The sequence below is a fragment of the Heterocephalus glaber genome, unplaced genomic scaffold (assembly GCF_053883595.1).
Source record: "Heterocephalus glaber isolate CG9 unplaced genomic scaffold, H.glaber_assembly_v1.0 deba00001472, whole genome shotgun sequence".
Lineage (NCBI taxonomy): Eukaryota > Metazoa > Chordata > Mammalia > Rodentia > Bathyergidae > Heterocephalus > Heterocephalus glaber.
Window position 1 is genome coordinate 6,830,720 of NW_028258315.1, and position 22,564 is coordinate 6,853,283.

General features: G+C 44.1%; 1 long non-coding RNA gene across 2 annotated transcripts in view; it reads right to left on the reverse strand.

The window, feature by feature from the left end:
* LOC110349783 (uncharacterized) overlaps positions 1 to 22,564 on the reverse strand; it is a 135,332-nt gene that overhangs the window by 95,851 nt on the left and 16,917 nt on the right. For both annotated transcript variants that reach the window (XR_015439301.1, XR_002396029.2), the window contains exon 5: positions 20,025 to 20,098. This is a non-coding gene — a long non-coding RNA (uncharacterized LOC110349783). The remainder of the gene's footprint in view (positions 1 to 20,024; positions 20,099 to 22,564) is intronic.

Below are 22,564 nucleotides of genomic sequence, written 5' to 3' on the forward strand. Positions count from 1 at the left end.
AAACAATGTGGTATTGAAACATGTATGACCGATTTATTTCACTTATGAGTATGGTCTCCAGGTCCATCTGTTTGGCTATAAATATCTGCAGCTTGCCCTTCTTATGGCAGAGTAGTACTCCATTGTATAAAAAACCACATCTTCTTTATCTGCTCATCAGTTGATGGGCACTTGGGCTGTTCCCAAGCTTTAGCTATCACAAACTGTGCTGCTGTAAACATGGGTGCACATATATCGCTGTGGTATGATTCTTTTATTCTTTCATTTGGGAAGATACCAAGAAGGGGAATAGCTGGGTCAAATGGAACCTCTAGTTTTAGTTTTTTGAGAAATCTCCACACTGATTTCCTCAGTGATGGCACCAGTCTGCACTCCCACCAACAGTGCTCCAGAGGGCCAGGGGTTTAGCTGGGTGGTGCCTCTCCTGCCTTGCAAGCAAGGTCCTGAGTTCAATCCTCAGTACTGAAACAAACAAACAAACAGTGCTCCAGACGTGAGCTCTGGCCTCTGGAGCGGCATAAGCAGGTCTAGGAAAGCCAGGAGGGTGACGCGGTCTGGACTCAGTGCTGCGAAGCTCCACACACTGTGCCCTTGGAGCAGCAGGCCAACATGCCCTCATCATCTCGCTGTGCAAACCCTCACCCACCTCATCTTCCAAGCTATGCACTTTTACGTCACTGTAACACACACACACACACACACACACACACACCCGAAATGATGGATTTATAAAGAGAAAAGATTCATCTGGGCTCTCGGTTTTGGAGACTCCATGCTTGGTCAGTCAGTCCCATTGCTTTAGCTGGGGGTGAGGCAGCTCAGCACGGCTGGGTGTGGTGAGCAAAGCCAGGAGTGAGGAGCTTGGAGAGCAGCGGCCCGGGTCCCCCAGCCCCTGAAGACCTCCCCCGGGCCCCACTTCTTAAAGGTCTCATCACTTCCCAAAAGTGCCAGCCCTTAGCACATGGCACTCAGGGGACATCCAGTGTCCAAACCGTAGCATCCCCCGAGCCTGACTTTAGCACCTGACAGCCCACGTTCCTGTGTTCAGTTGAGGAACTGTGAAGGAACACTGAACAGGCCCGGAACTGTCCTCTTAGGATGCAGCAGACACCGCCCCTGCCTCCATGGAGCTGCAAGGCCTTGAGATACTAAGCAGCCACAGTCCGCAGTGCACACATTCACTCCCATGCAGAAACACCTTCTTCAGTGCCTCTGTAAGGGACCAAGTGCCATCCTGTGGCCCGGGCCCTCACCTCAGGAGTCCTCTCTGCCTCTCCACCCACTGGAGATGGCACGGAGGGCTCTGCGTCCCTCCCCAGCCTCGGCCCTGCCCCTGTCTTTCCAGTGTCCCTGGCCCTCCTGCACGTGTAGAGGGCCTGCAGAGCAGTGAGTGGGTCAACTTCAGGCTCTGCCATTGTTATATCCAGAAAAGTGCTGCTACATGAAAGACCACAGGAGGAAAGACAGTTCAGAAACATTAGCTGCTGACGATTCCTGCCTGGGTACCGTTAAACCCCTGGAATAGCTGGGCACAAAGGCCTGCCACCTCAGAACCAGCATCGGAGGTTTTCTGGGTCATAGAAAAACAAAATGATAGCCATGTCCCCACCGAGGCCCACAGCCCTTGGGAGCAAAGGTACCTATGGCCCTGCCAGATCCGGGAGCACATCGGGGATGGCACCATTAGGTGCATGAAGAGCAAGTATCCAACCCTTCGCCATGCCCTCCAGCTCAAGACTTGCCCGCTCCTTCTCCTGCACCTAGGAGAGGCCTTGAGGAGACTGTGTGTGTCACAGGGTCACACACCCCAGCCCCTCACCACAGCTGCTCCGGCCTTCCCAGCGCTTGGAACTCAACTGTTCCCTTCCCCCTGCCCTTCTCTTAAACCTGAACTTGAGTGTGTGGGGAGGGGGAGATGCCGATACTAAAAGTTCAGGTGAAATCAGAATTTCCCAAAAAAACACAGAATTTCCATATCTGATTCTGGCCCTTGGCATGGCCAAAAGAATACACGCATACAAAAGAGTTTCACTAAGGACGCGATGTAAGAGAAAAAGAAAAATACTTTCTCTGTTCCCAAAGATATTTTTTCTTAACGTCCTGTCTGGGGCTTTTATCTTCGCCATGTGTCTCACTCCTGCAAGCTGAGAACGTTTTTCAGCGTGTAGGAGTCTTCTGTTAAAACACGATCAGCCCTGGCAGCAGAAAAGGCCAGTCATTATCAGCGTTTAACACCCTGACGGACACAGTCAGGCCTGGCATGGATTTGGCAGTGCCGAGTCGGGGCATAAAGGGGAGCAGACATCCTAAGCCTCGTCTGGGGTGAGTAGAGGTACAGGAATGGAGAGGGCCCCGCCAGTCCATCAAAGAACCCAGATTTATTTGTCTTCTTATAAACAGAGTTCGCTACTGTTTCAAAAATCACCATTAGACACTGCGAAAACCTGTACACAGCAGACTTTCAGGAAGGAAAACCAGAAAAGCCAGTGCGGTTGAGGATGATTCTGTGCCCCAGAACCTAAGAACACTCTGAAGAGTGATCACCCGGTTCCAATCAGCTCGTTGCCTGCCAGGGTTTCTCTGCGTTTTGAGGGAATGCCAGCCTCCCTGTGTAGATCCTTTCCCCTGTGTTTCTGAAGGATGTTCTGGCACCCACGGGAAACTGGTTGGCAAGGGTCGGAGCAGAATGACGAAGAGCCCTCTGGGATAGAGCGGCCGCACCCCTTACAGTGACAGAGACGTCACCTCAGGCCAGCCTGGATGTACTGGGATGTGGGTGGCCACGTGACTGCTGAGCCACAAGGCAGCTCAGGTATCAGCTAGGGTTCCCCTCGTTTCTCTGCAGTTCTTCCAGCCTGGGCCTCCCTGAATATGTGCTTCACCCTCAACAGCCTTTCCCAGAACAGTGAATCACCTCGGCAGTGGGAGCCCTCACACTCACACTGTCCAAGACACAGAGGAAAATATACACTTTCTCCAAGTTCTTTCCTTAGTCCAGGTTTGCAGTCCATGGTGTCCACCTTCATCTTGGGGAGTGGGTGCATGTCCATAACACAGCCTGTTTCCCTGTTTAGTCCCTTTCCCACTAACCCCTCCCTCCACCCCTCGATCTTCCTCCATTTTCATTCTTGTTGCTGTTATTATTCTTAGCTCATGTTTCTGATATACAGTATTTCCATTAATTGAGGTTATTAATTCCTGTGCATGGCGTTTAATTCTGCTTGTTTCCCCTTCCCCTCACCCTCTCCCTTCCTCCTCAGTCTCCTGGACCCCTTCTCATTTTCAGGAGATCTATCCCTTGTCTTCTTCTAGCCATCCTTTATTATTCTCTTTTTTGAACCTTGTCTCACTCAAATGAGAGATACCATATGGTATTTAAACTTGTGTGACTGGGTTCATTCAACATTTTCCAGATGCATCACTTTCCTACAAATGTCTCAAATTTATCTCTCTTTATAGCTGAATAGTATTTCATTATGTGTAGATACCACATTTTCTTTACCCAGTCATCTTCTGATGAGTATACCAGCTACTTAAAAGGCACACTTTTTTTTTGGTACCAGGGATCAAACTTGAGACGCTTTTATCTCAAAGTCTTGCCATTCATTTTGACTGGAATGGCTTGGGTCACATGACTACTGTTGACCAATCACTTTGGCCCTGCCCCAATTGACTTAACCCAAGTCACATGTCCTACCCCTGCAAATGGATCAGAGTTAGCCCCAGTGGACCCACACACATCCCTAAGTGGAAACTGGGAGAGTTAGAAAAGGATGAGCAGGGAAGAAGGAAAAAGATGCTAAATTCAGCCTGGCCTTTAAGTTATGATTTTCCCTCAGGCGCTCACTGCTCCCTGAGCAATTAATGTATATTACCTAAGCCTCAATTTTCTCACTTTTAAGTTTAACTATAATAATACCTGTCTTGTACCGATGCTCTGAGAATTAATGAAAGCTCACCTGTTGTGTTAGCTTTCTGTCACTGTAACAATATACCTGAGACAATCAATTTAACAAAGGAATAGGTTTATTTTATTTCATTTGGTTCAGAGGTTCCATCCTAGGGTCATTGGTCTCTTTGCTTTGGCTTTTGACAAAACATGGTGGAGGAGGCTGTTCACCTCATGGGGGCTGGGAAGCAAAAATGAGGGACACACAAAGACCAGAGTCCCACAATCCCCTTCAAGGTTACCCATAACCTAACTTCCCCCCATGAGGCCCCACCTCCCAAAGGATGCACCGTCTCCCACTGTGCCTGACTAGGGCCAGATCTTTACTCATTGTGCATCATCGTGCCCAGCAGTTCTAGATTCCACCCCTCACCCACAAATCCACATTTTGGGGAGGTTTGACATGGTTCCTTGGCTCTTTGATTTCTTCTAAGTATAGTATAGCTGATTTTATTAGCCTTAGGATGGAGGCATGTTCCTTGAGTTATAGTTATAGTTCCTTGACCATAAACTCTGAAAAATATTGAAGGTAAACATTTTTCCCTCAAACAGAAATGTTATAATCAGAACAAAAGGTCCCTTGAAAGAAAAATGTGCGTATTTTTTAAATTAAATCTGTTTCTTGCAAATACAGACAAGCTTACAAGATGTGAAGAACTAAAAGTAACGTCTACAAATTTAATGATTACCTCTGCCTTCAGGAAAAAAAAAAATAGCTAGTGAGAAAATGGAAAGGCCACATCCTGATTCCAACCCGGACTTGTTAGGGAGGAAGAGCTGATTGTCTCAGCAGATGGATTTTAGATTGAATTGGTTGGATTTTTCTCAGTCAGTAAAATGAGCACCTAGGCCTAATATCCCAATCACTTTATCAGGGAAACATGGATCCTAGCTAGAGGAGTTGAGAGAGTTGTTTCACCTCTACTTTGTATTTTGCCTCACTGCGCAGTTTCAAACTGAAGCCCTCAGTTCCTTTCAGATACAGGCTTAACTTTTTTCTTCCCCTCTGACCCAGCTTTTCTTTAACATATACTATGGTTGTGATAACTGTTCCCCAAAGAGGCCTGAGTTAAAGGTTTGGTCACCCAGGTGCTACGAATGGGATGCAACAGAAACTATACGAGGTGGGGCTTAATAGTCTCAATGGGAACTTGTTCCCTGAGGGCTGTGTCCTCCACATTGATTGTGGGGCCCAGGCCCCTTCTTCTTTCTCTTTTGTTTCCAGAATGAGGAGAGAAATGGTTTTGCTCCCCCAGACCTGCTCCCACCATAATGTGCTTCCCCATCTTGGAATCCATCCATCCTGGACCAGACCCTCCAGAATCGTGAGCCAAACTACACCCTTTCTACTTTTAAGCTGATTATCTCAGGTATTTTATTAAAACAATTGAAAGTTGAATGACATAACAGATGTGTGTGAAAACATATTCTTTCGTCCAGTATCTCTGAGGGAGGATCCAACATCAATATTCCTTTAGCTGAAAACAATAATTTATTCTTCCAGCTGGTATTTGTCTGGATTCCTCTGAAACCCAACCAAGGGATAGAAAGACAGAAAATACTCAGGCCACTGAAATCTGTCTGACTCCAAATCCACTCTTTCTATCTGACATTGTCCCAGCTGTTTGGTTAGTGATGCTGTCATAAAAGAATACATTGTGACTTTAGTTGTGAGGTTGCAGAATTTGTTAAGTTAAGCAGCAAACCAGCTAAGAACAAAAGTAGGTTAACAAAAGCTTGTATTAATTTATTGATGAGAGTTGAAAAGGAAGAAAAAGATTATGACGTTTAAGGAATGGTACTGAATTACTAGGTTTCTTGGAGGAACTCCGCTATGCTGTTCAACAAAAACCTGTGCTTACTTGCTCACTTTTAACCCCACTTGGATAGATGGTCCAGAAAATCTAGCTTTTTCCATTGTCCCATCCAAAACTATTTATTCAGTACCTACTTCTTGCTGAGCACTATAGTAAGTATAATACACAGAATACTAAAATGCTAATATATAACATAATTGCTGTTCAAATTCAGCTTATCTTTTAGGCAAAGAAGGGAAGAAAAATCTCTTATGATGGAGGGGCATGGTAAGGCACAAAAGAGGAGAACTAAGCAGCTTGGCTTCGAAGCAGGAACCGTGTGCGGTTTGGGTCATGGGGGAGAGGGAGCTGGACATTGAACAATGGGACATCGGAGGCCCCAGTCCCAGCCGTGGCTCCCGGGCCATCAGAGTTGGTATTTCATTACCAAGAACAGGAGCATGCTGCATTTCTGCCACCACCAGGCAGGGAAACTTAATTTGGGCCAGAGTGTATAATAAAGGGAGATTCCCCCAAGTGTAGACTTTCTATTCACACTTAGCTGTGACTCGTGATACTAAATGAAGCCACAAGCATTTATTGAGACCTGCAAGGGCCCAATGTCTCCTACAGTCACTCTAAGGCTCGGCCCCTGCCAAGGGCCCGGTTTTTACCTGCCTGAGCCACTGCTATCGTGCCCCTCCCTGGTCCAAGGCACTCCTCTCACAGACTTAGCCCACAGCTCCTCCTGTTTGACTCATGAAGTCTGAATCCACAGAAGAGTGTGGACAGTGCGGGGCTGATCCAGTGGGTGAGGGTTCCATGGAGGATTCCCTGAGGATGGGATGGATGAAGGGAGGAGACATCTTGAGATTTTCTTAGGAAGGGTGTCAGAACATGGAGGCAGCATCAAAACCCAGAACAAAAGCTGTATGGAGGGAGCAGAGACCGGAGCATTAGGGACACAAGAGCCAGAACCAGCCATTTTGAAGGTGATAAGCAGACAGGCTGAGAAATGGATGGTAGACATGGCGCGCACAGAGGCTTCCATGTGGGGCCAGGAAAGCCAGGGTGTGGCCATCTAACCCTCTGTACTCTTGTGCTTTTGTCTCACATTCACCTTTCAGAGGCTGCTGTGGTACCAAGTAAAATATAATCTCCATGAGCCACAACTTTTATAGGAGCCAGAACAATGGTCTTTGTAACTTGACTTCCTCTCTCCTATTTCTTCCTCTTCCCACTTCACTTTTGGGGATTAAATGTAAGGAATCCAGAGGCAGGTTAATTCCAAAACTCCCTACTTGGCTATTCAGCATCAAGTTCAACCCGGGCAACCTCTGCAGCTCTGAGTAAGGACTCTCCACCCTGGGTGCCAAATATCATGGCAGAGTCATTTCTAAGAGAAAGGCAGTTACCACTCTTGCCTTCTCCCCTGGCTATAATTTTTCAGGGGTGTCTGTCTGAAGTTGTTCAGTTTTTGTTTTTTTCTGGCCCTGGATTTAGTATTTAATGCTGTGTGTATTTGGATGTCAGTATTCCACAGCTGTGTTCTGGCTTCCAGAATCTTGGAATTAGGAGCAAGCCACCATGAGAGTTCAGCCACAGCTTTCTTGGTCTCAGAGAGGCCAGAAGGGTTCCCAGATAACCCTTCAAGCCTAGGGAAGAATCTTTAAAAAAAAAAAAATGTTATTAAATTAAGGACAACTTTTGAAAAAAATTGAGTCTGTTGCTGGGCTCTGTGTCTAGGTTCTTATCCTGAACAAAGAAATAAACAAACAAATACAAAAGACAATGAGGTTCTACATTTATTAAAGGTAGGGAAAAAAACATGCTCTGCAGAGCAAGTGTGGGCCAGAAGTATACTCTGCAGGATGAGAACAGACCACTTTGAGTGACAAAGTACAGTGGCTGTGAGGAAAATGGCCACTGTCTTTTATATATCCCTCACGCCTAAGGCTGACGTCAGGTCTAGGGTGTCCAATCAAAACTTTTCTCAGGTTCTCAAGAAGAGCTGAAGATAGCACTCTGTGATTGGTTCCAGATGCAGGACTCTGGGAACTGTTCTGCAAATGCATTCCTGAAACTCTGTGTTTGACAGGTCAGGCTCACTTCCCCAGCCATTTTGCCATGCCCTAATCTCCCATCTCATAAACTTTAGCAAAAGGCACTGTACTGTCCTCTCTAAATATTTTCAGCATGGAAGTGATGATGTGAGCATCCTACTGTGGGTAAGCTTCTGAGCAGAGGCAGAATGGGCAGCCTGGGGTCCCAGTTCCCATCCCCTGGGATTTGTGACACAACCACGAGGAGAGACAAGCTAAAGCCAGAGCTGATTTCACAAGGGATCTGGAGAGACACTAGGGCACCTGCAGCACTGGGACGGGCCCCAGTGGCAAGGTGACACAAGGCCCAGAGGTAGGACAGAGAAAGCTTATTCCATGAAACTAGGGGGAACACAGCACAAAGGGAAGGGAAGGTAAGATGGGCCTAGGCATGGGCACCATGCTGCTCCAACACACACAGTGCCAGTGAGGTTCTGCCTTCAAAATCTTGGGGACTCCAGCTGGCACAAGGCTTCCAGAAATAACCAAGGTAGGAAGTAAAGAGAGCTGAAGGGATTCAGTTACATGCCCATGAGGTTATAAGTCCAGGTGTTTATGTTGTTATTGCTCAAGAGTCTTCACATGAACCCACTACTAGCACATCAGAAATCCAATTTTCCCTGCCAAACAAGACTTCTCTCCCTCTCTTGGAGCCATGCCCGAATGAGGATCCCATTTTCTTCTCGAGCACTCCACCCCAGCTCCTTCTGTACCCCACCACCATCACCATCTGGACATCCACCTAGACCTCCCTGTGGTACCCGCAATGTCCCTAAAGTGTTATTTTCCTTCTGCTCACAGACAGGAAGCATTGTTCTCATTACAAATAGAATTGTTCTTCCCTCTCCTCCTGACTATGAGCCCTGGGACTATGGTCTGAGCACATTTGGGGCTGAAACTCAACCCCTGCCCCATATGGCCGGTTCATCTACCTCACCACCAAAGCAAATTTGTAGGGAAATCTAGAGAAGACAAGACTCCAAAGCCTGGGTAATGTACAAAGCATTAGACATTCAAGGATATGACAAGAATGAAATTAGAGAACATTATCCTAGCAACACAGATATATTTACAACTAACACTGATTAGTCAATCACTCAGAGCTTTATTGTGTCCCTGACTTTCTAGTTTCCATAAACAAAAACAAAAACAAATATGGCCTTGACCTTAGGTACATGAGCCAAAAGCCATATAAGGTTTAAGTAAGCAAGTAAGCTAGGAGGTAGTGATTTAGCAAATGGGATGGGAGAGGCATTAGAGGTGCTCTACAGCAGGCTCTCACTGTATAACAGGAAGCCCTGGGCAGCCTTCCAACCTGTATCACAGCCTTTATTTCCATGAAACAATGCTTTTCACTCAGCCAGACTCAAAGACCGTGCTCAGAATCCCCACCGACATAGATGGCATCTTTGTGTGTATTATAACAGGAGCTGGTGGCCTATAATTTGGCAAGCAGATGGCATCTTGAGCAAAGAAAAGAGATATATCACAACACACAGCTGGGGCAAACGGCACGTGCTGGAGTTCATTCCCACTCTCCCCCGGGCCGAGGGTTCCAAAGCAGTCCCGCCCTGTAAAAGCTCACCCAGCAGCCCAGGCCAAGCTTCAAAATCTCCTGCCACATGGCACATGTTGAAGAAAGAGAGCTAAGTAAACGTAATTTCTACCCTAAGAAGATATGTCTTCCTGTAGATTGATGTCCCTTGATCTCATTATCACCCCACCCTGTCCCAGCCCCAACTTACCCCAACCACCCCCAAATTTACTAAGAAAACTTTCCAGCTAAAAGTTATTCTGGAGGCAAAACTGTTGAGTGAAACACATCAGCTTCCCTTCTAATCTTGCAGGTTCCCCTGTCAGTTTTCATATTTACTTGGAATAGACTTGTTCCATTATTTTTAAAATGTCTTAAATTCCCCTGGTCCATAACATCTTTGCTTTCCCACAAAAAACATACTATTCTATGATTTTGGGAGTATTACTTCTTCCAGGAAGCTGCCCTTCTCTGATGTCCAGTCTGGGTTAAAAGCCCTTCTTGGAACTCGCAAAGCTCCTGCCCTTGCTTTGACCACAGCATAACATGCATCACTTTCTACTGTACTAACCTGCTGACTTATCTGTCTCCTCTACTAGGACAGAAGGAACCTGGGAGCCAGCAGGAGAACACAATGCCACCCATAATATGTACCTGCGATCTGCCCAACATTTTCAGGCAGGTAATTTTACCAAACCTACATATTAACCCATGAAGCAGGTAGTTTCATTCCCACTTGTTGTAACATTAAGAGACCACAACTATGAGCTATTACAGGTGGTGATGAAGAAACTGTGTTTGATGCTCACGGGTATGGGCCTCCATCACTAGACAACCACCGCACCATGGTGGGGACAAGCATGGACTTGGGTACAGACGACCGAGGGGTACATTACCTCTGCTTCCTTGGCTATCAGAAGAGGTAGCAACAAAACCTGGGCCTGCTTGTCATTTGGGATGGGCTCCAAGTAAAATAATTACTGCATAATGCATAGCACACAGATTGCCAGTCAGCTGGTGTCATCACGCTATCACTCCATTAGGTCTTCCCAAGGAGCAGCCGAGAACAAGCCCCAGAATTTGGTGGAAATGAGGCATGAGTCTGTGCTTGCTGTCTGTGGAGCGTGAGCCCTACAAAGCCACTGTCCTTGTGGCTTGGAAGAAGCCATCTGCCGCCTTCCGGCCTTGCACTCCAGGCCCTGTTGCTCAGGAGGGACATTCTGAGCAGAGCGCCCAGGAGCAGCTGCCCAGCCAGGTCTCTGGCCCTCTGCTGGAGCACTACACTGACAGCTCACTACTCTGTCCCTTCCTCACACTGTCCCGCTGTCACTGTTTCACAAAGGCAGGTGACAATGAGGCTAGGTTAATGTGACCACAAATCACAGAAATGCTATGGAAAGCCTTTCAGGTCAGGAACATCCTAAGCAGGGGAGTAACTGAGAATTGAGTTCACGAAATCCCCAAGAGACTAAACCCTCCGCTGTCTTTGGAAACATCTTTCGGTAACTTGCAGCCTTACAGTCCTAAAGTTCACATCTAACCCATGTGTTTCTTTTGTTCTCAATTCCTTTCTCTCTTCCTTTCCATCTCTCCTTCCTTTCCCACTTTCTTTCTTTTTGCTTCTGGTCATCACAACTTGGGAACATGGTTGCCAAGAAAGCTAGTGCAACCACTATGGAAATCAGTATGGCGAGACCTCAAAAAACTAAAACTAGAAATTCCATTTGACCCAGCTATTCCCCCTCTAGGTATCTTCCCAAAAGAGTTCAAGATATCATATTACAGTGATACGTACATAACTATGTTTATAGCAGTACAACTCATAATAGCTAAACCTTGGAAGCAGCCTATATGCTTATCAACAGATGAATGGATAATTAAAATGTGGTATTTACATGCAATGGAGTATTCCTCTGCTAAAAGGAAGGTTAAACATGAGCCATTTGTAGGAAAATGGATACACCTTGAGACCATAATGTGAAGTGGAAGACATAGTCTTAAATATCATGTGGTTGCTCTCATATGAGAAACCCAAAACATAAATAAAGAGCAACATAAAAGGTAGGAAATAGGAAGTAGAGAGCTGGACCTTTTCCAAATGAGAAGAGGACCAAGAGATGGAGAAGGAGTGGAGGGAAGGAGGGAAAAGGGATGAAAAAGAATTTGGGTGTGCTAGGTGCACGGGCCGTCCACGCAGGGAACATGACCATCGTGTGATGCACATATGTACTCACAAAAAATTAAAACTGAAATAAATACTTTTTTAAAATTTGGAACATGGTTACCATTGAGCAACAAGCAGAGGTTGAGTCTCAGCTCCACCACATGCTGGCTACTTAATTCTCTGCCTCAGCTTGCTGATCTGTAAAACAGGCCAACAATGTCTGCCTCACAGAGTGCTATATGAAATGTGTACCACAAAGGACTTAGCAGAAAGAATAAATAGTATTTTCCCTTCCTTTCCTTTTAACCTTGGAGTTATTTTAATCACATACCTTAAAACCAGCACATGATATTCATATAAAACATTGGAACAATTCTTTTTCCCCCATTGAGTTTACTGGTACATTTTCGGTATAAAATACAGTTACATTCACCATTGGGATCTTGTACCATTACATGAGCATCTTGGTTCTTATTTTTTTTCCCTTTCCCTTGCCTTCCCTTCACCCCCTCCACCCTTCCCTATTTGCAAAGACCTTGGTTCCATTTTTTTTCCTCTTCTCATATTTTTTCCTTTCCCTTTTTTACCTTGCCCTAACCCTCCCAATTCCCCTGCTCTTTTAGACCTTTTCTTCCTGTTACACAATATCAGTTATACATTTTTTAATTACAATATTAAGATCTAGGAGACATTACCACAGATTTTGCAGAGATTAAAAGGATATAGAAAGCATATTACAAAAATCTTTTTTGAAATAAATTTGACAACTTCTAAGAAGTACCTTGGAAGACAAATTAATAAAACTCTGGAGGAAATATAAAATTTGAATAGCACCTATTAAAGAAAGTATATTCCTAGCTTGAAAACCTACCTATATGACAACAGCAGGCTCATAAACATTTTAACTGATAAATTATATCAAACAATTAAAGCAGAAAAAAGAAGGAACACTTCTCCCCTCATTTTAGGAACTCAACATTGTGCTAATCCTAAAACTGGATAAAGATAATAGAAGAAAAAGTATGAACATCGATAGAAATTTGACAAACTATCAGAAGTCAGATCTGGCAGGATGTAGAAAGTGGTTTTGTTATAGGGATGGCAGTGTTGGTTCAGCACTGGAAGATCCACCCCCAAAAGTCATCATTTTAACAGAGGAAAGGAAAAAGCCATATGATCCTGTCACTAGTTGGAGAAAAAGTATTGGACTAAATTCTACAGCTGTTCATGGTAAAAGCTATCAGGAGACTAGAAGTAGAGCAGAAACTTCTCAACAGATTAAAGACATGTACTCCATACTTCCAGTGAGAACGCCTTATATAAATGGAGAAGATACAATGCTTTCTCCTTAAGGTAAGGAACAAGGACAGATATGCTTACTCTTTATCTGTCCATTAAACTTTGAAACCTAGTCCCCACCAAAATAGTCTGGCAATAAAATGACACAGCTAGCATAGGATTGGCATGGCAGAAGCAAAATCTTTATATGTAGATGAAATGATCATCTACAGAGAAAATACTAAGACATCTCTAGGAGCCCCTAGAACTTGTACTTGAATTTAGTAGGATTAGAAAACACAAGGTATACATAAAAATTCAGGTCTGTGTATACTTGCTATAAATGAAGAATTGGATAGTGAAATTTAAAAGTTATGCAGGAGTACAAAGGACCTAGAAAAGTTAAAAACAAAAACAAAAACAAAAACAGTGTTGGAAGATGTTTAGTACCTAATTTTAAGACTTCTTCTAAAGCTACAGTAATCAAGGCAGTGTTGGTGTAAGGAAAGACATATAGATCATTGGAATAAAACAGAGAATCTAGAAATAGAACCACACATATATGGTCCACTGAGTTTTGAAAGATTATTTAACATTAGCATTTTATAGACTATAAACTCAATTCAAGAGCTGAGGAAGAGATAGTGTTTTCAGCAAATGGCACTAGAACACCTGATATCTGGATATAAAAAATTAACCTCAACCCAATTTTTCTCCTCACTAATTGCAATCTTATCTTCTATATGTGAAATTCTATCCTCACACTGGTTCATTCTGCTGCACAGACTTTCAATGGAGTTTTTAATCTCTTGGAAATCTGTTTGTATCTGTTTTATGGATTCCATTTGATTCCTATGTTGGGATTCCATCATGTTCCTCAGATCTTCTATTTTTTTATCTGTGTCCTCTCTAGATTAATCATGTCTTTCACCATGAGCAAAATCTTTGCTGTTATCTGAGTAATTATTTCTGATTTCATTTTTCCCAGATCCTCTTTTGTTGCCAGTTCAGAGAGTCCAGGTGGTTGAGTATCAGATTGTTCCACCTCGTTTCCCTTTGGGGTTGCTGTAGGTGATCTGGAACTCTGTTTTTGAGGCTTGTTTATGTGTTTTCTCATTTCCACCAGAGGGGAGGTGCTTCTGGCGCCCACGTGGCTCACCTTCTCTGCCCTAGGAGCTTGGGATGGCAGCGGGGGAGCTTCCTTCTGGGTTCTGGGACCGGCTCAGCTTCTCTGCCCTAGGAGCTTGCGATGGCGGTGGGGGAGCTTCCTTCCGGGTGCTGGGACTGGCTCACCTTCTCTGCCCTAGGAGCCTGGGATGGAGGCGGGGAGCTTCCTTGCAGGTGATGGGACCAGCTGAGCTTTTCTGCCCTAGGAGCCTGGGATGGAGGCGGGGAGCTTCCTTGCAGGTGATGGGACCAGCTGAGCTTTTCTGCCCTAGGAGCCTGGGATGGAGGCTGGGAGCTTCCTCCCGGGTGCTGGGACTGGCTCAGCTTCTCTGCCCTAGGAGCCTGGGATGGCGGTGGGGGAGCTTCCTTCCGGGTGCTGGGACTCGCTCTAGAACAATTTTTAATATAGGCAAGAAGAAAATGTGGGCTCCAAATTTACTGATACAACTCATGTCCTAAAAGCTAGAAAGCTAAGTTTAAAAAGATGAAAAGTTCTGGACATAGTGATGATGGTTATTCAACACTGTAAATGTGTTAATAGTCCAAGAGAGAACTTTAAAACAGTTAAGAGGAAAAAATGTATGGTCTGTATATATGGTCTATATAAACACGTAAAATACTTAAAATTAATATATTTAAATTGAATTGAATTGAAAAAAATAGGAATGAGTTTATTCTTAGTGGGCAAAAAAAAGAAAATGGATTCATGAATGTTTCATACTTGCTACGGTTTGTTTAAACAAAGCATTCACTATTGTATAGGTCTACTCCAATTTCTTTGATCCTAAAATGTTGGCAGACAATGACACTATAATACAAACTTGTTCAAAGGCATTCTTTAGATTTTCTCAAAGTGTCTTGTCTTTGTAAGGGTAACAGTACCTTTTACCCCATAGGAAGAGACACAACCCTCTCGATGAAACAGAAAACTATCTCTTATAGGAGAAATACAGAGGGAAGGTCCTGGATCCTTTGGTTCAGAAGAGTAAAATATGACAATGTTGCTACTCCTGCTCTCAGGAAGGAAGAGGGAGCCTGAGGCTGTCCGGGTAGAGTGTCTACCTGCTTTGCTTAGGGATCTGCTCAGGGGATTGGTGGAGGACACTGAGTGTGTCACGAAGGCATGGCCTTGGGGTCTCCTCCCCTCCCCTCTTTTGACACTGCTCCCCTACTCTCCTTCCTGGCCATCAAGAACTAAGCAGCTTTGTTCCACCACACCCTTCCGCCATGATGTTTTGGCCTTGAAGCCAGTCCACCAAGACTGAATACCCTTGAATTGTGAGCGAAGTTAACTCTCTCCTCCTTTAAGCTGTGAGTGTTGAATACTGTGCCCAACAACAGGAAAGCTGACTCAGATAGACTCTTACTGAGTGCTAGGAAATAAATTGGTTCAAACAAATACCCCAGAAGGACTGGAAATGGGATAATAAAACACTCTGTGAGAATCCACAGCCTTGTATACATTGACCCTGAGTTCACCTGAAGTGGCTTATTCCATTTATTCCATCCTTAAATGTTTATTACAAGCCTTCTTTTAAGGCACTGTGATAGGTATTTTCTCATAAACTAGGTAATTTAAAAGTCTTTACTACCCTGTAAAGAAATACCGTCTCCATTTAAAAGCTTTTATTTTTAAATGAGGTTGAAAAAAGTTAAATTGCCCATTTACCACTATTGAAATCAGTATCTAGTCAGAGTCCTTGAAGTAGATGTGCTCCTAATAGCACCATGTTTTTGACAAAGCATGGGACCAGGTGTGTGTATGTGAAGCATTCATCCCTCTCCCCATTCTACAGCTGCTGTTCCAGTGCCCGAGGTGTATGTGTATTTGGAGGAAAGCACAGTACCCATGCCTAGGCTGGTCCACCCATTGTTCCTTCTGTGCTTCAGGAAGGAACCCATTCACTAGGGATTTCTTGCTGAGTGTCCATTAGCTTTGTGCAAGAAGCCCTGGGAGGGAGTCCAGGGGTACAGTGTGATCAAGGCCAATGATACAACTTGAGCCATGTCTGCTCTTGGGGACCTCCTAATTTGACAGGAAATAACAAAGAACAAAATATAAACAAGGACACTGCATGTCTTAGTCTATTTTCTGTTGCAATAACAGAACATTTGAGACTGGGAAATATACAGAGAAAAGATATTTCTTCAGCTCATATTTCTAGAAGCCAAAGAACATGGTGCCAGCATCTGCTCAGCTTCTTATAGGGGACTCATGGTTGAAGGGCAGTGGGCACATGCAAAGAAAGTAAAAGGCTAAAGCCCCATGATGGAGAACCCACTCTCATGAGAAAGGCATTAATCTACTCATGAGGGTGGAACCTTATAACCTCAAATGCATCTTAAAAGCCCCACCACCTCTCAACACCATTACCTTGGAGGCCAAGTCTCAATCTGAGTTCGGGCTAGAACAAGTCATATTTAAACCATAGCATTATGGTGCCCAGATGTATTAGTTATCCACCATTGCTGCCATAAAGTACCACAGACTCACTGGCTTACACAATACAAATGTCTCTTCTTCAGTTCTGGAGGTCAGAAGGAATGGGTCTTATTAGATGGGTCTGGAATGGGGCTTATTGGATGAAATCAAGGTGTAAGGGGGACTATGCTGCTTCTGGGGGCTTTGGGAGAGAAAGTGTTTCCTTGCCTTTTCCAGCTTCAAGAGGCCACCACTTTCCTTTGCTCATGGTCCCTTTCTCCATCTCTAAATGTTGCATCTCTCCTTGCCTTTCTTCCATAGTCACATCTTTCTCTGAGTCTCTTGTGCCTTCCTTATCCACCTCTAAGTGATGACATTGGTCCCGCTCAGACAATGTAGGCTCCTCTTCACATCTGAAGATCTTTAACTTGGTCATATCTGCAAAGACTCTGTTGGGTAAGGTGACTGTTTCCAGGGCTACATGTGTACATATCTTTTGGGGTCATTACAGTGGTGCCTTGGTTCATGAACACTTTTGTTTGCAATTTGGTTCACAAACAGAAGTGTTTGGGAAATTTTTTTTTCTGTCTATGAACTCTGAATCAGGTAATAAACATGACCATGGCCATGTTTTTTGTTTTTTGCACAAACATGAACATGGCCACTTCCCCCAGATTTGTGGAACACATCAAGTTTGTGAACTGAGGCACCACTGTATTCTGTTCTCCTTGCCAATCTAGATTAGCTGACACAAGGCTGGGAAGGGCTAGACTCAACTGAAGCCCTTCCCAGCTTTTAAAAAATTAAACAAGTCCCTTGTTAAACTATTCAAGCCCAGCGCTACCAAGTAACAGCAAATCCTTAATAATCTTGAATTCTGCATCTTCAGTATAGAGAAGTAATGGATTTGTGTCGGCTTGCAAAGTAAGCATAAAAATCTTTGGGCATGGAATGGCAATTTCTCAGAAAATTAAACATAGAATTAACATAGAATCTAGAAATCCCCCTTCCAGGTATATACAAGAAAAAGTAAAACTAGGGACATGAACAGACATTTCTGCAAACATGTTCACAACAGCCAGAAGGTGGAACCATCCAAATTATCCACCAAAGATGAATAAATAGATAAAATGGGATCTATCCAATGGACTATCATTCAGCCTTTAAAAGAAAGGAAATTCTGACACATGCTACAACATAGATGAACCATGAAGACATCATGCTCAGTAAAATAGACCAGTCACCAAAGGATAGATACTGCAGATTTCTCTTATAAGGTACCTACAGCAGTCGAATTCACAGAAATAAGATGCAGAATGATGGATAACAGGGGCTGGGAAAGAGGGAAAGGGGGAGTTATTCAATGGATATAGAGTTTCAGATTTGCGAGATCAAAGAGTTACAGAGATGGATGCTGCTGCTGGTCGCACAATGACGTGGTCATGTTCAATGCCACTGAAGAGACGCTTCAACATAGTTTAGATGGCAAGTTTTAGGGTGTGCCTATTTCACCACAATTTAAAACTTCCTTGTGCATTTTTTCTTATTCAATCATGGATTAAGTAATAAAACAGAAATACCTAAAAGAGACACTTTGATGAGGTAAAGATTCTTTTAGTGAAGTCTTGGTTTGTGTCTCTCTTCTATTCCTAAAATCTACATTGATCAAAATGGCCAGATGAGATGGAGGTCACAGAAAAAGGTCAGCCTGTCCTCCGCGAGCCTTCCTCTGCCTTGACATCCAAGCAAGTGTTCTTCCTCTATGCTGGGGGCACTTTCCCCTTGTAGATCTCCACCTGCAGTCAGCTTCCCGGTAGCTCTATGAGAGCTCAGCGGCCCCCCTTCATCTTTTGCTGTAGTTTTCCACACCATCAATCCACCCCCTCACTGCACCTGGGTATGCAAGGTGACGTGCCTGCCATTTGCTCTTATGCAGGGACCCACAGAACCCCAATCCCAAAGTTCACCCCATAAATCCAGATGACTTATCTGCAGTTCTCTGTGTTACACATGCAACCCCAGAAGATTAAATTTCCCTGAAACATTTCCAATTTTCAGTCAGTGCCTCTATCCTGTCCTGCTCCTTGTTGAAAACAAGGACTAGAGTCTCACTAAAGCAACTTACCAGGTTTGCTCACAAGCCAACAGAGGGATTCACATCCCTGCAAGGAAGCAGGAGCACCTTGACAGAGCTGGGTACCACCCCCAGAGTGCCCCAGGCCCTCCGAGGCCTCCAAAGGCACAGGCACGTGGGGTCCCCAGTGGTGGCCAGACAGTTGCACAGATACATAGAGGGTCTGAGGCTAAAGGTGAAAGACCAGTTTCTGAGACCAAAAACTGCTACACCCCAAAAGCCAGTTTATAAGTCTGAGAATAAAACCACAGAGCCTGTAATAGCTCAACACACTTGACACAACATGTATACCAAAAGCTCAACAACAGGGGCAATTATCATGATAATAATCATGCTGTTATTAATCATTGACTTGGGCATATTTAAATCTAATCAAGAATATATACTGATGTTTTCACTTTCTGTTGCTATAGCACAATATGTGAGGCTGGGTGCTTATAAAGAAAAAAGGTTTATTTAGCTCACTGTTCTGAATGTTCAAAAACACATTTTTTCCCAGCTCTAGGAAGACCCGCATGGCCAATAGTCTCACAATGATGAGAGTGAGATGGATCACATGGGGAGACAGAAGCCAGGAAGTGATGGCTCTGAAAACGCCTTGTCTCAAGATCTAACCAGGGGTCTGAGGTTGTAGCTCAGAGGCACAGCGTCTGCCTGGCAAGCATGAGGTCCTGAGTTCAATGCCTGGTACCAAAAAAAAAAAAAAAGCAAAAGAAAAGAACTAACCAGGAATCTACTGGGCTCCACCTCTTACAGGTCCTAAAACCCTCAAGCCATACCCCAACCATGCAATTGGGCGTTAACTCAGAAATAACATACCTTAAATCAACATTTTTCTGAGCCTACTACAGACTCAGTGGCCTTTCTTCATGGAATTTAGAAAAAGAAGAGGAGTCAAAATTTGTGTCTCTAAAAAATGAGTCCAGGGCCAGGGATTTAGCTCAGTGGTTCCACTGCCTGCCTTGCAAGTGCAAGGTCCCGAGTTCAATCCCTGGTACAAAAAAAAAGACTCCACAGAAGAATTCCTTCCTGCTCAGCAAATGGGATGAAAGTCTTGTTCTAATCCATGGTTGTCACACATGGCTCCAGCTGTGACGTGGTTCGTGAGAGACTCTCCTGTGAGGGGGTGCGATAGGGCTGAACCCCATCATTCTTGTATGAAATGGGGAGGGGCCAAGGCTTGTATTCCCACTCTGCCCTGGACAAGGGGCCTGTCTTCGAGCGTGTGTTTCTATTTCCCTGGGTCTCAGATTCTTGGACTAACTTCGATCAAACTTCTCCTCGAATATTCCATAAATAACTTGGAGCACTCCACTCCATCAGCAGTTACATTTTTCACAGTGACTAAATGAACTCAGAATTCACCTTTTATCAACTTTCCTCTCCTGAGTTTGATTTAGCTAGTCTACTTCCTCTGAGTCTGGGAAAATGATAAAATTTTAACTTCTGAATGTTTCAGCCTGAAAGCAAAGCCCCACCTCTTGGGGAGGCACCTGAGAGTTAGTCCTTCTCTCTTCAAGTTCCTCAAATGCAAGGCTCCATCCTTTTGGATCTGCAAAATAAAAATGAGGTCAAACTTCAGTTTGCAAAGAATGATTGAGTGTTAAAAAAAACTTCATGAATTATACATTTGAGTAAATAAAAGTTATGCTACTCATTTATTTTACAAGTGTCACTGGAATGCAAATTTACACTTCCAGGCAGACAGGAAGAGAAAATGTAGTCCCTTTAGTTTGGGTCTATCTGTAACTGGTCTGGTCTTCCTCCTGAGCTTCCCCATCAGGTGGCAGAGAAAGGATAACTAGGGCATGACTGATTTCCAGTCTTAGATGTATTAACTTCATCACTCCCTTCAGCACTCGTTTTTGGTATTTTCTATATCAGTTCCCTCTTTTCCAGGCCCATCTTCCAAGATGATATTTCGTGTATAGGGGAAGGGGGCCTCTCATAACTTCATGGTGTTAAAATGAAAAAATGTAGGAACCCAAGGACTAACAATCCCCAGCCCTTTGCTTGTCTTGGCCAATACGGCACCAAGGTAGAGTGGACTTGATCTTGTCTGTTGGATCTGTCAGTCTGCCAGTGAATGGCCATTCCATCCCATCAACTCAACCTTCTCTTAGCTCTCAGTGGTGAGTAGACCACTGAGTCTGAGACTCTGGCCCCATGGTGGAAACCCTCACCTTACCACAATGAGCCCCATGGAAGGAGCACTACCTTACCACTTGGTATTTATGCCATGTGAGAAACAAGGTAAGGTCGAGCATGTTTTGAAGACTCTGTCCGACCACAGTGCACCACCACGTTGCAATGCTCCACACTGGCTAAGTCCCTGATGAGCACTTTCTCTAGCGTTCCAAATGGTGAGCAGAGAAAGCATGTGTCATCCTCTACTCAGTCCTGTGTTCCCCAGCGCTATCCTGGCAGTTTAACAGCAGGTTGTGTAGGGATTTGATATGTCTGCCAATTACCATAGTGTAAATATTCCCACTGTGTCCAATTCAAGATGTTTCTACTTAACAATCCATTTGCAAAATTTTGGAAGTTTCAATAATCAGCTCTCAAGAGCTGCCACAGCTCCCATACACTACTATCTGACATTATCGATCTTCGCCAGCATAAAAGACAGAAAACCAGCTACCTCTCCTGCCTCTTTCTCCCTAATTTTTCTCTCATTATCTCCCAGGATGAGAAGGGATGTGTTTCCTCTCTTTGTTCTACCCACAGCAGCAAGCTGCATAGCAAATACAGGCCTCCTCTTCCCTACACTTAGGTATGAGTCCTAAGAGCTGACCACCAGCTCTTCCCCCAGGTTTGGTTCTTGAGATGATAAATAGGAGCTAAAATATTTTTTAAATGTTTTCCTAATTCCTATTTTCAGGTTGTCCAACCAATTTTCTTTTTTTTTCCAACCAATTTTCAATGTCAAAACCTGGATATAGTCTCTGTTATTCATATTGGAACACTTCAATTTATCTAACTCCAACCTCACTTATGCTGTCATTTCCAAGGACCCCATTCAGTTAGTTTCTAAATTTTTGCTTAATGTATTTTTCACTTCTAAAATTTCATTTGATTCTTTTTTTCTAGTTAGTACAGTATCTTGTATTTCATCACTGAGACTTTATATCTTTCCATTCATTTCAAGAGTGTTTACCCTTACTGCTTGGAACATTTTTGTAATCACTACTCTAAAATCTTTGTCAGATAATTCTACCATCTGGAACATTCTTATTTTAGTATTTGTTGCTTTAGCATTTCCCTATGCAAGTTGAACTTTTCCTGCTTCTTTGTGTGTTAATTTTGGATGGTTTTTTTTATATTGTGGATGTTATAAGACTCTAGGTCTTATCTAAACCTTAAGGGAAATGTTGATATTTCCACTTAGGTGGACAAATTGCTTTGTTTAGCAGACTCCATTGTTTTAGCCTGCAAGTTCTAGCTTATTAGTTGGTGTGATTTCAGTGTCAGTGCCACTTCCACAGCCTTTTCAGTGCTATTCAGGTAGGTCCCATGTGTGTCCCATGGTGAGACTGGGCACTGTGCTGTGGTCTTTCCCATAGTTCAGTTCTCAAATGTTCTGCTTGGGGTCAGATCTATGCCTGGGCAACAGAGGGGTGAGCCTGGGAGTTCAAAAACAGCTTTGTGAGGTTGTTTCCCTGAGTTCCTCCTCTTTCCTTCTCCCTAGTACTTTCTGACTCCATGGACCTTCCCTTTTCAGTCTCCAGCCAGAAAGCTGGGGCTGTATTTATCTCATTCTGCCATGTATTTGCTGCATCTGAGCCCATATCTTGTGTCAAGCAATGGAACAAAGAATTTTTACAAGTGAACAAAGAATCAGCCCACCCTCTTGGGAGCACAGCTCCTCCCTTTGAGAATGAAGTTTGTCTTCCCTCAGAGTCTTCTACCAACATCTGTGGAGTTGAACTTGAGTAGCAACAATGCCTCATGGAAGTGGGTTCCTACACTATATCTCTGCCACTTTGTCCAGGTCCTTGATAACTCCGTGCCAGCAGTG